Genomic DNA, 15,078 nt, shown 5'->3' on the forward strand with positions numbered 1-15,078 from the left:
AAACAAATGGACAGTGTTGGCTGCAAACACCTGATATGGGTTAACAAGCGGTGGCCAACTGACCATACATTTGTCTAATATTTCACTGCCTTTGTAACATAGTGATAGCCAACCTTAGAAAAATATTGAGTAGCAAGATCGCTATGGTTTAACTGGAGGTCTCCCTTCCACTCATCTGGAATATTCAGGGATTGCATGTAGATGGTTCTCAACCTTTTTTAAGCAAATGCCCATAATTGCAACTTCACCTGCAGTTTGTTTAAAACGCTACGTGAACATATAAGTCTTAATAATCAATTGGGCCTGAAATGTCTTTCCTCGTTGTCATTATTAAAGATCAGCCTTTCTTAAAAGCGTATTGCTGCACAACCGTTTTGTGATATAACACCAGGCGCACAATGCACTAGGCTACATTACATGAAATGCCTAGGCTAAACAACGTGAAGATATTTTCTTTCCAACCGTGAACAAGTCATTTTTTATTTGCTTGATGTTTGGTAGGCTTAGGCTATCCAAGAAAAACTAATCAAATGAACCAAAGGCAGGCATTGTATTAGGCTGGGTGAACTTGGCCATTAAACAGGAGACTTTCTGTGGCCCATCTGTAAACAATTCTGGTTCTTAAATTTAAGTAGTATGTTTGCCATTTCCGTGCTATTGGTCTGCATTTCCAAGTTTGCATTGCACTGCTATACCAAAAAATATTTTTTGACTGTGGCAAGCAATTTTACGCACGGGGTGCACCTTGAAACAGTATTTACCCAAATTCAACCCTTTCCATAACGTGTAAGGTATATTGTGCTTGCCAGTATGATTACAGTAGTTTCTTTTAACTTGTCGGCCAGACAGCCACGGTCATATGACCTATATTTCGAAGGAAAATTGACTGTGAACCACAAGTGTGAAATCATGTGTGTAAGCCTATATAAAATGGAGAGTGACGTCACCAGTCGAAATAGCTGTACCCCCCAAAGCTCACGGTATAATTCGAACACTGCCCTTAACGTTGAATCACCTGATGATCTCTTACTCTTCGTACGGAGATAAAAGACCTCAGTAGCGTTATCTTAAACTACATATCTTGTACAGTATAGCCTATTGTCGAATAATGGATGGGAGAATTTCCCCCAAGAATTAACCCATGAAATCACAATGTTAGCCTGGAGATTCCAGATCCTGATAATCTAGAAAGATTAAGGGCTCTATTTTAACAATCTAAAATGGAATTATGAAAACGCAAAGCGCAAGTAGCTTTGTGGGCAGATCTTGAGCGCTGTTGCTATTTTACCGGCGGGATAAATGACTGTTGCGCCCGACGCAAATCTAAAATGTGGTGGTCTGAAGTAGATACATTACTCATGGGTGTGGTTTGGGCGTAACATGCAATAAACCATTTAGAGAGTCATCTCACAATCCCTTTAACAACAGGCGTGCTTGTTCCATAGCATGGGGATTTGCAAGTGCAGCTTGTTCCATAGCATGGGGATTTGCAAGCGCTTTAAGCACTGTTCAGTTGGGAACAGTTTGCTATTGATTTTTCCTCTTGACAAAATGTAATACAAAAATGTGACAAAGACATACTTTCCGATGTTTTGGGACCACTCTCACTGAATCACGAGGTTATGAATGCATGGTGATATTTTTGCAATGTAATCTAACATTACCTCACTATATACAATGCAGATTTGTGTCAGATAAGCTCTTCTCTCCCGTGCTACATCAACACATCCGTGATTCGTGGAAATGTGTACGCTAGATTTATACCTATCTTAATGGACACCACACTGATTTCCCTCGTGTGGTAATATTTTTCCTTGTAATTATGTATGGTTTGCAGAAATGGAAATTGCGTCGTATAGATGAGAGGACCGAAGTGTGCGTTAGGCAGCACAGGTGGCCAAGCGCTCCTGCAGGTGCAAGCTACGGCTGTACCTTACCATCAGGCAACTCAACAACGAGAAACAGTTTCTAAGTTGACCTAACTTTCCAACTCTGCACAGTATCCCTGTCAGACACCAAACAGGACGAGGACCACAAAAGCGTCACGTTAGAAAGTTTATTTAAGGGTTGGGGGTTACAGGAGTTCCAAGAGTCTGCATGTGTGTGTTCCCCCAATAGCTGAGCAGCAATGGCAGGAGCTGGATGATCCGGGAAGTCCTGGGGGAAACACACACACAACAGCAATTGAAACGAAGCAGCAGTACAGTCAAGGGCTAGGCTGTATTCGTAGAAGAGAGACGGAAGGCAGGTCAAGATTACCGGGGCTGGAGATCAAAGAAGTAGTCGAGCGGGTCTGGGTTCACAGGCAAAGAGTCAGAGTCGTTTTCCAAGACAGGCAGGTAACTGGTGCGGGTTTGCAGACGATCTGACAAGTGTGGACTGAAAAGCAAGGCTTTAAATACAGGGCATGATGAGTGGTGAATGCAGTGCAGCTGGTAGGTAAACGAGGGTGAGGCAGAGCAGAGCAGGAACAGGTGGAGGTCATCAGACTTCAATCAGCGCGTGTTACCAGGCAGAGAGAGAGCTCATGACAGAACCCCCCCCCTAAGGGACGGCCCCAGAAGTCCCCAAGAGTGACACCACGCCGGGAGGGCGGAGGGGAGCCGGTGGAGGGCTAGGAATTCCTCCCGGGCGGACCGAAAGAGGAAAATCCTCATCCCTCGGAGGGAGCTGGAGGGTCGTGGACAGAAGACGGGACAGGTACCGAGACAGGGTCAGGCACAGGACAGGAAGCCGGGCGGGCAGGACGGTTAGGGACCCCTCTGGGGCGGCCCCTCCGGACTGCAGGTTGATCAGGATGCAGACGGTGGAAGTCGGCGATGAGTGTCCGGTCCACAATCCGACTGGCTGGCACCCAGGTTCTCTCCTCAGGCCCATAGCCCTCCCAGTCGACGAGATACTGGAGGCCCCTACCTCGCCGTCTGGACCGAAGCAGGCGTCGAACGGTGTACACCAGCCCACCGTCAACGAGGCGAGGAGGAGGAGGAGGAAGCGGCACGGGGACCAGCGGGCTTTCATGCGTCGGCTTGACTTTCGAAACATGGAAAGTAGGGTGCACCCTCATGGAGGTTGGCAACTGGAGCCGGACTGCGGTTGGGCTGATGACCCTCTGGATAGGGAACGGGCCGAGGAATCGAGGTGCCAGTTTACGCGATTCCACCCGCAGTGGGAGATCCTTGGCTGACAGCCACACCTTCTGGCCAACACGGGTAGGCGGGTGCCGGGCGATCTTGGTTAGCCCCAGTGGCATAGCTGACAGCTGACTTGAGTAGCGTGGCACGAGCTTGTGACCAGGTGCCACGGCAACGGGCGGCATAGGCGAGGGCAGGCGGGCAGGACACATCTCCCTCCTGGCTGGGGAACAGGGGGCTGGTAGCCATACACACACTGGAAAGGTGACATACCAGTGGCAGAGCAGGTGAGGGAGTTGTGAGCATACTCTATCCACGCCAGTTGTTGTGCCCAAGCCTGGGGTTTGCGAGAAACCATGCACCGCAGCCTTCTCCAGCTCCTGGTTTGCCCGCCGGATTGACCATTGGACTGGGGGTGGAACCCAGAGGTGAGACTCACTGTGGCCCCTAGAAGACAGCAGAACTCCTTCCAGAATGTGGAGGTGAATTATGGACCTCGGTCAGAGACAACATCCCTGGGCAGCCCGTGTAGACGGAAGACATGATCAAGAACAGCCTGGGCAGTCTCTCTGGCAGATGGCAGTTTAGGGAGGGGGAATGAAGTGTGCCATCTTGCTGAACCGGTCAACCACAGTGAGAATGACCGTCATCCCACCTGATGGTGGGAGGCCAGTTACAAAGTCCAAGGAGACGTGGGACCAGGGTCGTGTGGGCACAGGCAAGGGCTGGAGTAAACCAGCGGGGGGCCGAGTGGAGGACTTGTTCTGATTGCAGGTGGGGGCAGGCACGGGGCGAATTCTCGGACATCCTTTTCTCAAGGAAGACCACCAGAAGCGCTGGGCAAGGAGATGGCAGGTGCGGGCGGAGCCCGGGTGGCAGGCAAGGCGGGAGTTGTGTCCCCACTGTATGACCCGGGACCTCAAATTCTCTGGGACGAAGAGACGACCGTCTGGGCATGCACTGGGACTGGGATGGTCACGGAGGGCCTCTTGAATCTCCTCCTCGATATCCCAGGTCAGGGCAGCTACGACGCAGGGATCGGGCAGAATTGATGCAGGTTCCTGGGAAGGGGCGTCATCCTTATGAAACTGACGGGAGAGAGCGTCTGGCTTGGCGTTCCGAGAACCTGGGCGGTATGACAGGGTGAAGTTGAATCTGGTGAAAAACAAGGCCCAGCGGGACTGTCTGGGGTTAAGACGTTTGGCGTTGCGGATGTATTCGAGGTTTTTGTGATCGGTCCAGACCAGGAACAGAACTGTGGACCCCTCCAGCCAGTGACGCCACTCCTCCAGGGCAAGCTTGACTGCCAACAGCTCACGGTCTCCAACATCATAATTGCGCTCTGCAGGTGAAAGCCGGCGAGAGAAAAATGCACAGGGGTGCAACTTGTTGTCCTCCTCTGCCCGTTGAGAGAGTATGGCCCCGACTCCCACGTCTGAGGCATCCACCTCGACAACGAACTGCCGGTCTGAATCCGGCATCTGGAGGATGGGGGCAGTGGTGAACCGGCCTTGAGGGTATGAAAGGCTGTGTTGGCCTCTGGGGTCCAGGAAAAGGGGTGTTTGATGCTGGTCAGAGCTGTGAGGGGAGCGGCGACGGAGCTGTAGTTCCGGATGAATCTCCGGTAGAAATTGGCAAACCCAGGAATTGCTGCAACTTCTTCCTATTCCCCGAACTGGCCAGGAGGTTACTGCCCGAGACCTTTGCGGGGTCCATCTGGATATTGCCTTCAGCGACGATGTATCCCAGGAATGACACAGTCTGAGCATGGAACTCGCATTTCTCTGCTTTGACATAAAGGGAGTTCTCCAGGAGCCGTTGAAGAATCAGCTGGACATGACGAGTGTGTTCGGACAGTGTTCTGGAGAAAATTAAGATGTCGTCCAGGTACACGAAGACAAATTTATTCAGCATGTCCCGCAGCACATCATTCACCAGCGCCTGGAATACCGCTGGGGCGTTGGTGAGGCCAAATGGCATTACCAGGTACTCATAATGGCCGGTGTGGGTGTTGAATGCAGTCTTCCACTCGTCACCCTCCCTTACTCGGACTAGGTGGTAAGCATTTCTAAGGTCCAGTTTGGTGAAAATAGTGGATCCCTGGAGCAACTCAAAAGCAGAGGTGAGTAAAGGCAGAGGGTACCGGTTCTTCACTGTGACATCATTCAGACCTCGATAATCAATGCAGGGGCGAAGAGAACCATCTTTCTTTCCCACAAAGAAGAACCCGGCACCAGCTGGAGGGGAAGGCGGGCGGATGAGTCCAGCTGCCAGGGGAGTCCCTGATGTAATCCTCCATAGTTTTTCTTTCAGGAGGGGATAGTGAGTAGAGGTGACCTTTGGGTGGAGCAGTCCCAGGGAGGAGATCAATGGCACAGTCGTACGGACGGTGTGGGGGCAGAGATGTGGCTTTGGTCTTGTTGAACACCTCTCGGAGGCCATGGTAAAATTCAGGGACATTGGGGGAAATGTCGGGGGCAGTGCTGGGGGCACGCAAACAGGTCAGGTGGCAGGCATTTCCCCACTCTTTCACAGTTCCGAGGCCCAATCGAGGTGAGGATTGTGGAGATGGAGCCAAGGGTAGCCCAGGATTAGGGGTTGGCCTGGAGAGCTGAGCAGGTGGAAGCGGATGGTTTCTCGGTGGTTTCCTGACACCATCATTGAGATGGGGGCTGTGATGCTGGTAACTGTGCCATTACGTGACCGTCCAGGGCCGGGCTGGAACAGGAGTGGAAGTTTGATGGCTTTCCAAGCCCAGCTGACGAAAGCAAGTCCTGTGTCAATAATGTTTTTCTTCTGCCCAGAGTCCACCAGGGCTGCCAGGGTGTGGGTGGAATCAGACAGGTGAAGACAGACTTGGATGAGGGTTTACGGCTGATGGAGGGCTGAATGTTCATTGAGCTCATCCCGATTCCTCCTACATCTGGTGAGCTCCGCCTTTTGCTGGACAGGTGGCGACTCGATGACCATCACCACCACAGTACAGGCAACAAGTTGAGGTGATGCCCCTGGCTCTGCAGGGGTTAGGGAGGTGCGGCCGATCTCCATCGGTTCAGACTGGTCCCGGCTGGCTAGACGGTGTGGCAGGTGCGGACAGAAGGGCAGTTGGGACACTCCGTGTGCTGGTGGATGGACTCCTGCCCTCTCTCACGACGGCGGACCTGGATCCTGTGGTCGATCGCGGACAGCCAGAGCAATGGCTTCATCAAGAGTGGGGGGTTGATCATGGGAAACCAGCAGCGTCCTTTATGTAGTCCGCCAGGCTGTGGAGGAAGGCATCCACCAATGCTTCCATGTTCCAGGAGCTCCGACTTGCCACAGTTCGGAAGTCAATGGAGTAATCCGGCAACAGTCCTTCTGCCTTGGCGAATACTCATCAGGGTCCGAGATGCCTCGCTGTGGTGGATTCCAAATCGAATACCTTGAGCATCTCCTCTGCGAATAGGTTGAAGGTTGCACATGCTGGGGTCTGGCGCTCGAACTCCCGCCGTTCCCCAGAGTCGAGCTTCGGCCCGCCAGGTGAGTGATCACGTAACCGACCTCGCCCTTCAGTGGCAAAAAAGTCCTGGGTTGCAGGGTAAACTGGACACGGCAGCTCGTCAGGAACGCCATTACCTGGGTTGGGTCGCCGCTGAACCGCTCTGGATTGCCGATCCTGGGTTCTGGGGCTCCGGCAGCCCCGGCAGCAGTGGACTGGGCAGGAGACTTCGGGTGCTGGGCGGTGAGCAGGCTGGCTGGGGCTGGGCCGGTGGGGAGCAGGCAGAGGAGAAAGGTTGGTGAGAAGTTGAATGATCATTGCAAGTTGTTGCTGTTGCTGCTGGAACTGCTGAAGCTGTTGGTAGGCGGCTTGAAGTAGGGGGGCAATGTCAGCAGTGTTGCGGTTTGCCCCTCTCTCTGTCTCTTCCAGGCGTTGCATGGCGGTGGGTGGTTCTGGTTCGTCGGTTTCCATGCTGGTTCGACCGTGCGCTGGGTCCATGTTTGGTCAGATCGTACTGTCAGACACCAAACAGGACGAGGACCACAAAAGCGTCACGTTAGAAAGTTTATTTAAGGGTTGGGGGTTACAGGGGTTTCAGGGGTTCGGGAGTTCCAGAGTCTGCGGTGTGTGTTCCCCAATAGCCGAGCAGCAATGGCAGGAGCTGGATGATCCGGGAAGTCCTGGGGAAACACACACACAACAGCAATTGAAACGAAGCAGCAGTACAGTCAAGGGCTAGGCTGTATTCAGAGAAGAGAGACGGAAGGCAGGTCAAGATTACCGGGGCTGGAGATCAAAGAAGTAGTCGAGCGGGTCTGGGTTCACAGGCAAAGAGTCAGAGTAGTTTTCCAAGACAGGCAGGTAACTGGTGCGGGTTTGCAGACGATTTGACAAGTGTGGACTGAAAAGCAAGGCTTTAAATACAGGGCATGATGAGTGGTGAATGCAGTGCAGCTGGTAGGTAAACGAGGGTGAGGCAGAGCAGAGCAGGAACAGGTGGAGGTCATCAGACTTCAATCAGCGCGTGTTACCAGGCAGAGAGAGAGCTCATGACAATCCCATTACAGTAACTGCATGACAGTAGGCTATTTACAATATTTTCTGCAAAGTAGGGTTTGTAAACACGTTATCATCAACTTAATGTTTTTTTACTTTTGTTTGAGCAGGAGAGAGAATAACAATGAATGGACGCAACAACTACAGAAATTGTAGCCAAGGCTACTTGCTGCTTTCTTTTACTATCTATGGTTGCTGGTTAACAGCACATAATAAGCTGATTTAAGCTAATTCACTTACTCAAGACTTCAAGGCCATCATGGATATAAAACATTTTTTTGAAAACAACGAAAGGATGGAAGGAACATAGAAAAGCTTGGAGTTATTTCAGATGGGCTACAACAAGGTAGGCAAAATTGTGGTGCTTGTCAAAACCTTAGCGCAGCTGGAATAATGCTTAGGCTGATGAAGCGCACACAATGTTTAAAGCCATACACAGCGGTAAATTGGAACAAAACTAAAGGTAACTTTAGCCTTTATAGGGCTGTATAAAGTTGTCCAAATTAATAGGTTGTAATTAGGCGTTGTTGATGTAAAGATATTGCATGTAGATGTTAGGATACTAAATTTTCAGGTGACCAATGCACGAACAAAATCTGTAGATCGGTGTGCATAGCATTCATTCCTGCAGGCCTGTGGCTATGCATGCACTCTTAAAATAGCATCTGAATTTGCGCCACTGACTTTAGACCAGGAGGTTCCTGGTCTGTGGCAGAATTGTTTTCTGAAACTGCAAAGTATCAACAGGTAACGTTTGCGCCGGAACACGCCCCCTCTTTTCGCTGAACCGCCCCCGTGGTGGTACACCTACACTATTGAGAATGAGGAGATACGTCATGGTAGCTTGCTGTCACGTGATGATTTGGGAGGTTTCAGAGCCCGTCCACCATGTTGGGATTAAGTTGACTTGACTTTTTCCCCCATAGATATTGAGGAGTTAACTTTACGATTTTCGAAAATCTGCTTAGGTGATTGTTGCTGTTGTAAGGATCAGGCTATACTAGTAATCTTAACGGTTTCCTCACGGATTAACTCAGCCGGACACGGATAGACAATGCTGTTCTTCGTTTATTACAAAGTAGGATACTATAGACTCACACAGGGATGACAGGTTCGGCATTGTCAGTAAGTAAACTGAATATCACACACATATAAAACAGCGGTGGCATAACGTCACACACACGCTGCATTGTGCATGAGCAAGAGCCAGTCTTTGTTACCAAGTGACGTGACAGAGCAACAAGAGCCAGATCAGATGAGACTGACTGAGGTAGCCTAACGTGCAAGTATGGAAGGCTCTACATTTATACAAATACAAATAAATAAAGTATGGGTACACGGATGATTTATCTGACAATGCAGAAAATACATGAACAGCAGTCTGCACGGTCTGCAGTGCGCATATCAGCGACAACCACCACCATGTCGATTCATCTGTCAGAAGTTAGTTGTGATAACATTAGTGACCTAAGTAACGTCAAGTTTGAGGCGTGTTAAGAGTTGCTTTGAATCGATTATGCTTTTTGAAATATTTTCGGTAACGCTTTAGAATAACATGTGCTTATTAGGTATTAACAGTGCATAATAAGCAGTTAACAAGTAGTTAACTGTTGTTATCCTTTAATAACATTATCTAACTGTTAACATGCAGCCTTTTAAGTTACTTACAAGCATATTTGTTAACAGTTGTAAGTGTTAACAAGCAGTTTGTTAATGCTTGTTAATGGTGTATAAGACAAAGAGGTGGATAACTAATTTGCCCTTTCTTACCTATTTGTAGTAAATTTTGCAGCCCCCCAATCTAAAGCGAGGACCATGTAGCCTATAGCTCCACAAGCCCGACCTTCTATCTCTATATCTACTGTATCTATCTATCTAGCTTGGTTTAGCTGTGAGAAATGCACCTTCAAAATTACTGCAGTTAAAAGGAATCGAACCCAGGTCTCCTGCGTCAGAGAGTGCCCCGCTACTGATTGAGCTACGTTCGTCTATTTTGGCAATGAAAACATTCATCTTGATTTTGTATACCGATAGGCTAATGTTCTATATCATACCAGCTATGCTTTTTACAAATATGTCTCTGATGGAAAAGTGCTGTTTAATTTCCATAATCTTTGTTCAGTGAACGCATAAAACAGTTTGTCAGCAGTCTAAAGATATTATGCCAGCTTTGTATATATAGGAACGTCACATATTACCAGCCACTTAATAGTCATTTCTGAGTCTGGAGAAAAACTGCAAAAATGTTACATTTTGACCCTTTCTTAAAGGGAACCTGGCAACTATTTCAACTTAATAAACCCGTTTAGAAATCATTTGGATGGTTAAAGGACCTATTCCGGTGAAAATGGTGACTTTTCCCACTCCCCCTAGTGTCCCCAGGGTGAAAACCAACCATACAACATTGGGACTACCGTCCCTGTAAGAGAAGTGAGAAACAAGAAACTCGATTTTAAATCGCGTTTCTTATCTTGTAACATCCACATTGTTCTGCCGAACTTATGCTAACCGTTTTGCTAGCTTGTAAACAAATCCATGTGCTTTATGGTTACTTTTTTCCACAGTTTGAAATAGCATAGTGCACAACTTCTCCAGCAGAGGGGGAAATATAGCAAATTCATAGTCTCTTAAAATGTTTTAAATCTCCCATGACTCCACTTAGTGCAGAGATTCCCTCCCTCATTATAGCACGATATGGAATGGGTCACAAAGCATCTCTTTATTACTAAATGCTGCTACAGAAATATGGCACCATGTCTTCATTAAAGAGAGTTTGGGACAGAGACCTTGAAATTACGTTAACAGATGAAGAATGGACCGACATAATTTGCAACTAAAAGAAAATGGCACGTGATCTTTGCACTAGACTTATTCAGTTCAATATACTCCATAGAATGTACTAGACTCCCTCTAAACTGTACAAGCTTAAGCTCACTGCTAACGCGGGGTGCTGGAAGTGCTAACCCATATGTTGTGGCACTGCCCAAACGTGCAAGTCTTCTGGTCATCAGTTCATGAGAACATTCAGAAAGTCGTGGGCCTAGGGGTTCCCTTTTGCAGTCGTTTATAACTATTAGGAGACCCATCAACACTGAAAGATGGTATTGCTTCAGTCGATGCAGAATGTGTCCAGACAGCCATGGGCTGACTTCCACTGTTGGTCCGACAACAGTGGATGTCAGCCCATGCCCCATAATTCACAGATTGGTACAATGCCCTGACTACAGTTGCTGCATATGAACGAGTATCTTTCACCCTGCTGGATAGGTTAGATTGGTACTACTTTAAATGGCAAAACTTTCTTCAATATATAAATGACCTTCAGTGATGAACTACAGGCTCAGCCCCCTCTTCCTACACAATACAAGAACTCTCTGGTTCACATTTATAGCGCAGCTTCCTTCATATTTTTTTGTATTCTATTTTAAATATAGTGGATCCACTATATTGAAATCTCCTGGCTTCTTCTTCTTTTTATAACCTTTTCTTTTTACCTTTTCAAAAATGGATGCGTCTCTAACCGTTGTGTAGGCCTGGAATTGGACAAGAGAGTTATCCTTTCAGATTTTTTGAAATGTTTATACTTTTTGAGAAATAGGGGATTAAAAATGTTAAAAAGCATATTTTTCTCTCTATGACATCACAGAGGGGGCTCATTTAAAAGGGTCGTAAAGTAATCAGATGCGGGTCCACCTGCATACAATCTGGCACTCCCTAAACTAGTCCTACACATCATGTACTGTAATTAATCGCTTTTGAATCATACTGCTCAATTCTCTTCAAGAAAATTTACGTTCTTGGTGTCTGCTTCGTCCAACAAACTACGACTTAAACAGACGTTTTCCTACCACACCCAATGTAAGGTACAATTCATTTGTGTTTTTTTATTTGAATAGAGTATGTGAAGTCTGTTTTTAACAACTCGGCTATACAAGCAAGCAAGCAAGCTAGCGTTGCCTGTCATTGATTAGCAACAAACTCGTAGCTGCTACGTATAGAGGACGTTAAGTTTAACTCTAGCTAGTTTGATAATATTGGTATTACATTGAGTAAGTTCATAACTTGATTAAGCGATAACCGAGGATTCAGTAGGTAAGTTATATTACGTTAGCTAGACCTTGGGAATGTTTCTAGGTTCGCTGTTGTGTGCGGTGGTGCCGATAGTTTTAGCAGCTAAGTAATAATTACCTTCACACTCAATTGTCAGCCTTTCCTAGCGATAGCTGGCCTGCAGGGGGAAACAGCCTTCTATGGCAAACAGTCACTGGTTGAAATTTAGCCTTCGTTTTGAACTATGTTTGTATGAGTGGTAGGTTACCCTTCTATTTCTGGTTGGTGCCGCTTCACTCTGCTACTGAATGGTGGAGGATCAGGCTGACTGCAACTGCTATGGATGCTATACTGAATGGATGGCTGGAAAGCACAGCACATGTGAATTTCTAGATGAAGAAGAGTGAATAAATGCACTTGCTTTTCAAACTGATAAGTTGTCAATGGTTATTTATGCAAGCTTGTGTAGCCTAAACCAGACATACCTAGGCCTAGCCAAATTGGGATGTAGAATCAATGTTGCAGTGCGACCGATTCAATGATTTAACGTTGACAAAGTAATGTTGATTTAACAGATTCAATGACTAATTGTTATCTGGGTGCAGAATGAGCAGTCATCAACACCAACTGAAAGCCCTGTTTTGCAGGTAGCCTATTGCATTGCATACAATTAGGCTTTCTCTGAACTACATTTTCCAAAGGCCAGCTTTCGTGCTTGTGTCACAACTTCAAATCGGCTTGACGTCCATGCTTCAAATTTGGTGTGAACATTTTTATGGACTCAATGATGAAGTCAAATGTCAAGGTCAAACCCACCTTGAGTGTAATATATCGCCAAGAACGCCAGACACACAAGTTTTTTTGGTAAGAGGGTTTGTATCAGTGTTGCCAGATTACAAATGGCAAAAAAAGTATCGTACCAAAACCTCAAAATTATTGTTTTTTGAGAAAAATTATCGTACACGAATAGGGATGTAACGGTATGAAAATTTAACCTCACAGTTATAGTGACCAAAATGATCACGGTTTTCGGTATTATCACGGTATTTCTAAAAGTGTGTTCAATATGTTCAGAAAGCATTGATAGGCCTACACAAGCTGAAATAGTTTCAAAAAGTGTCCCGTTCACTTTTTTCTTCATGTTTAATTGGCTAGGTGCTTAACTTTTTTTTTGCTAAAGTGCAAAAGACATCTGCCTTCCTCTTCGCCCCTCCACTGTTCTCACCTTCACTTTCTGAACTCATTTTTTCAGCACTTTACTGCTTCGTTTTGTTAAACTGATCTAAGCTGAACTGTCTTCTTTGGCAAAACTGTAGTGTAGTATTGACGTGCGGGCGACACCGTGTGGTGCCTGTGTGTGTGTGTAGGCCTATACGTGCTTGCGTGCAGGCAGGTGAGCCTGCGAAATGATTCGGGGTCAGAGACGGAAGCGGTAGCGGTATGTGTGTTTGGACAAACCACTGAAAACTCTGAAATTAGCGTACTTTATGAGATTTTTTTCATTATTGATCGCACATCGTACAAATTATCGTACAAATACACCTTGAATTTCCCCTGGGGATCAATAAAGTATCTATCAATCTATCTATCTGCCAACACTGGTTTGTATGAACTCAAAGATTAAGTGATTCATTGTTTTTTTTCAGGAATCTCCCCACCAACTTTAAGCCAGCAGCTTTCCATCCATTATTGTAATTCCTCTGTCATTACATTTCTAGTTTGCTATTACTGTTGCTTTTGTTTATAGTGCAACCGGAAAGTATTCAGACCCTTTCAAGTTTTCCACATTTTATACTCATTTTGAAATGGTTTCAATTTGTTTTTTTCTCATCAATCTACACACAATATTCCAACACTCCACAAAAAATCAGGTGTTAGGAGTGTTTTGTAAATTGGTCCTTTTCAATGGTCCTTGAGAAGCCACCAAATGTATTTCATAAGAGGCAACTACGGAGAGTAGGCTACAAATTTGGAGGGAAAGTCTTTGTTCCAGCACTATATTCCATATAAATATAACTCTCCAGTTTTCCAATCCTCAGCAGATTTATGCTGCACCATCATGCTGATTAGAAAACTTGCATACACGACTTGAGACTTGACGCGCAACCACTGGTCACATTCAGATGGATAAATGCCATGTTTTGAAAAGAAAATGGCTCAGTGCTGTCCTACGCCTGTTTTATGTTATGAAACCGAGCCGTTCAAAGCAGGAGGCCGTCAGTGGGAAAGTGGGCAGGGCTCAACCCCCTGCTCTGCCAAACCTAACGACGTGACGTGGTCCTCAATCCACGCTGCCAACAGCCGGGGAGGTTCTTTGGAGGCTCACCCTACCGGTCCTGTTTGGTTTCGGCCAGCCGGGTCGGGCTCACTACCAGCAGCTACCTGGTTGATCCTGCCAGTAACATATGCTTGTCTCAAAGATTAAGCTATGCAGGTCTAAGTGCACACGGTCAGTACAGTGGAACTGTGAATGGCTCATTAAATCAATTATGGTTCCTTTAATCGCTCCCACCCGTACTTGGATAACTGTGGCAATTCCAGAGCTAATACATGCAAACGAGCGCTGACTGGCCCCCTTCATGGGGGCTGTGGACAGAGGCAGACATCCCGGTTCCAGAAAGTAAAAGTCCTGCCATATATTCTTTCTACCTGTGCACTTAATACAGGTGATATCACTAATTATCTGATCTACCTGGCTGCTAATTAGGAAGAGCTGGTTTACTTAATGGTTGGATCAAATACTTGCCAGGACTTTTACTTTCTGAACCCGAGATGTCCACCTCTGGATGTGTGTATTTATCAGATCCAAAAACCCATCGGGGGCCTCGTGCCCCCAGTTCGCTTTGGTGACTATAGACAGAGACTTTCTAATGAGGAGACAAAGCACTCAAAAAATCCTCCATCGAAATGCATGGGGTTAGTTTGTAACGTTGTCTACACATATCCCACCCCTTCCTCGCCAAAACGTTGACATGTGCATACATTGAGCCAATCATGTGGTGTGATGTGACTACATTGAGCCAATTATGTGCTGTGTTGTGCAGACATCGTGCCAATCATGTGTTGTGAACTCACCACTGGAGCACGGTTGGTGTCGTGAAGCCTTGCGCACGCGCATTTCTGCCGAATAGGATGCCCGATGAGTAAAAGCGTTGCAATATGGCCGCCGAGTGGAGGGACTTGCCTAAAAGGACTTTGCTATAGATCACCTTGGGCCGATTGTGCGCCCTCAGTGGCGGCGTCATGTCTTTCGAATATGTTCCTTATCAACTTTCGATGGTACTTTCACCGCTTACCATGGTGACCAGAGGTAATGGGGAATCAGGGTGCGATTCCAGAGAGGGAGCCTGAGAAACGGCTACC

The 15,078-nt window shown here is 47.0% G+C and overlaps 1 protein-coding gene across 1 annotated transcript in view; it reads right to left on the bottom strand.

Moving 5' to 3' along the window:
• The window catches only part of LOC125311712 (rab11 family-interacting protein 2), an 89,032-nt gene that overhangs the window by 15,061 nt on the left and 58,893 nt on the right, over window positions 1-15,078 (bottom strand). The gene's annotated exons all lie outside the window — the stretch shown is intronic.

This window comes from Alosa alosa, chromosome 18, assembly GCF_017589495.1.
Source record: "Alosa alosa isolate M-15738 ecotype Scorff River chromosome 18, AALO_Geno_1.1, whole genome shotgun sequence".
NCBI classification, from domain to species: Eukaryota; Metazoa; Chordata; class Actinopteri; order Clupeiformes; family Clupeidae; genus Alosa; species Alosa alosa.